Source organism: Arachis duranensis, chromosome 10 (assembly GCF_000817695.3).
Source record: "Arachis duranensis cultivar V14167 chromosome 10, aradu.V14167.gnm2.J7QH, whole genome shotgun sequence".
In the NCBI taxonomy this organism is placed as follows: domain Eukaryota; kingdom Viridiplantae; phylum Streptophyta; class Magnoliopsida; order Fabales; family Fabaceae; genus Arachis; species Arachis duranensis.
In genome coordinates, this window is record NC_029781.3 from 82,201,927 (window position 1) to 82,205,222 (window position 3,296).

At 37.7% G+C, this 3,296-nt stretch overlaps 1 pseudogene; it reads right to left on the reverse strand.

The window, feature by feature from the left end:
- Positions 1–765: 765 nt before the first annotated feature.
- On the reverse strand, positions 766–3,082 carry LOC107470436 (uncharacterized; annotated as a pseudogene).
- Positions 3,083–3,296: the final 214 nt, after the last annotated feature.

The following is a 3,296-nucleotide window of genomic DNA, read 5'->3' on the forward strand; positions in this document are numbered from 1 at the left end:
GAAGGCGGGGCGTTAGTGACAGACGCAAAAGAATCACTGGATTCTATTCCAGCCTGATTGAGAACCGACAGATGGATAGCCTTGCCGTGACAGGGTGCGTTGAACATTTCCACTAAGAGGATGGGAGGTAGCCACTGACAACGGTGAAACCCTTGCATACAGCTTGCCATGGAAGGAGTCTTGCGTGTTTGAAGAAGAAGACAGTAGGAAAGCAGAGATTTAGAAGACAGAGCATCTCCAAAACCTCAACCTATTCTCCATCACTGCAATTCAAGTACCTGTTTTATGTTCTTTTGCTTTTTTTACAATCAATCCTGATCATCTTTGATATCCTGTAACCATAGCTTGCTTCAAGCCGACAATCTCCGTGGGATCGACCCTTACTCACGTAAGGTATTACTTGGACGACCCAGTGCACTTGCTGGTTAGTTGTGCGGGATTGCAAAAGTGTGATTGCAATTTCGTGCACCAATATTACAATTATTCCATAATCAACCATAATCCACTTAAAACACACGAAAGGATAAAATGGCTGGACTTTTGATATGTTTTACATTAAATATTAAAAAATCTAACAACTGTATACTTACCATTACACTAGAGAAAGGAGACAGATTCTGCATTTGAGAGCTGGTCTGTGAATGGGAAAATGCAACATCTTGGGGTTGAGCATTTTCATAATTAAACTCGTGTGAAGACGAATGAAATGAATATTGATTTTTGTGAGATGTCTCAGGCGGTTCAGATTTCATAATTGTCCTCCTTTTATTCTTTGCCTTCATCATCCTTGTTCAGATTGAGCTGCTCTAAGTTTGTCACAGCTGATGAAACACCATCTTCAGTTGAAAAGAAGATGCAGCATATATTTAATATGGTAAAGAACTAAAGATTTCCAAAGAACTAAACAATTGCATCAGGGAGGGAATACACATGAACTATACTATTCTCATGTGTATTCCACCATTAGTGTATCATAAGTAGTGAAATACACACAACATGAGGATGACATCAGATTGACTTGTCAGAGGAAAAACACAAAATCTCTCTCTATCATTTCTTTCCATCAATGAAGTATTAAGTCCTTTTTTTTTAAAGTAGCAACCAAATCTCAACAACTAAGGTTCTTTTTCTTAAACAAGCATCAAAGTTCTTGTGAGCATGATCAAGGCCGAGTAAGTAAGGGCATGTAAGAAAGGAGCACAATTGAATATACCTCATCAACAGAATGAATGTTACGCTGGTCAGCAGTATACATCAGAACATCCTGTTAAAAGATAAAAAAGGATAAAATAAATTAAAAAGTGAAACATTTCCTCTTACATTGAATCGTTTCAATAATGAAATTTTGAGAAACCACTCTCCTTATTTAACAGTAGACACCATTTGACCAGAAAAGAAAAACACAAGTGGTAGTAGTGAAAGCGTATAATCTCACTCCAGCCATCGGCATAATTGACATTGGCTGGCCATCCTGGAAAGGAAAGAGTCCACCATTGAAATCCTTGCCATAATTATTTAAATAGCACACCACCTTTGATGACCAAAATTGTCAGCAACAGTATTAAATAAAATTCAATAAAAGAGAGAAGTAATGGAAAGTGGAATTCTGACTGCAAAGTGCCGCTGTTTGAGGTAGGGTCTGTTATCATCACTATGCCACCCAATGCTTGCACCTCTGCTCTAGCTGTTTGATGATTCATAAATACAATAAGGTAAAGATTGTAAAAGAAGTAATAACCAACAAGCAACTGATGGTCCTTAAGATAGAGTAGTAATCTGATTAGAGCGGTGAATAACAAAAAGCTCGTATTGACAATTGAAAAACTCCTCTAAATTGTCTTTCAACCTTTCTGTGAAGAAATTTGATTGAGGTTGGAAATTTCAATAGAGAAAAAGATGATAAAAAAAAGAGAGTACCTTGGATGGGAATGAAGGGAATGAGGAAGTGGTAAGAGTTGGTGGCAATGAGATAGGAGAGAGTGGTTGAGAAGACATTGGATCTATAACCAACAGTGCTGCTACTCTTGTGTATGAATTCCAGCTCTTGACAATGGAATAAATCAAGGGAAGGGAAGGGAAGAAGTGAACAAGAGAATCTGAAAAAAGAACCTAACCTTGCATTCTTCAGGGGAGAGGATAAGCAGAATGAGATCCTTATGGAAGAGATGAGATGAGATGAGATGAATGATCAAGATACCTTTTTAGTTAGACCATGAGCTGACATAACATCATAGAGCTTGTGCATAAGCATTTCTTCTTCGACCTATTAATTAGAACTCATAACTTAGTGATTAATTAGTGTTGATGAATTAATACAAACATATCACACAGAAAAATAAATCATTATTCAAAAATTCATTGATACATGCCACCAGAAATCAGTATCACAATCACAATAGATACCAAAAAGTACTTTCTCTCTTACAAACACCACATTTGTTATTTGTTACTTAAAAATGCATCAAACTAGGACTATCTAAATGAAGAATGTAATTTCTATTTCAAATAGAATAGCTAAAATAGTAAAAAAGTACAAATTAAGTTAGAGACAGGAAAATTTAGGGGTAGTGCCATGCAAAGAACCTGAAGTTTTTGAGATTCATGGAGCATTGATCTGTAGGCTTTCATAAGGATCTCATTCTTCTTATCCATATGCCTATTTCAACATAAAAATTAGAATCAAACCAGGATAAGAAAAATATCAACACTAATTGTATCGCCATCAAGTTACTAAATAATCGCAAAAGTAACAAGCCAAGTCCAAACTCAGAGAAGCAACCAATCAAACTAAATTAATGTAGAGGAAATCACAAAATTAACAAAAAAGAAGCTTCCATATGAATGCACAAAAGAACGCAGAAGGAGATCTCAAAAGTTACCGTGTCGTGATCTTAGGAGACACGCCGAAGGAATAGCTCCTCCTTCAACAATCACGTTCACCACTTCCTCTTCAAGACACAACCACCGAAGGATTTGCACCAAGAGGAAGAGGAATGGAGGATTTACCATTTTTGGCAAGATCGGCGAGCGCGTGAGTGGCACGCTTGGCGGCGGCTCGATCTGACTCCTTCCATGGAAACATGCTCCTGGACCTCGGCAAGGATGGCATCGCGGGCATCGCTGGTTACTCTCCCTCTGATCTCAGATGCTACGACGAGTTTGATGGTGACAATGGCGAAGCGATGAATACTGCGGCGGCGAGTAAATCTGCTATGGTTTCATTTTCACTCTTCTTCTTCTTCGATTTTTTTTCAAGTTTTTGTTTGGAGTTAATTTGGGTTTAATCAGAGCAGGTT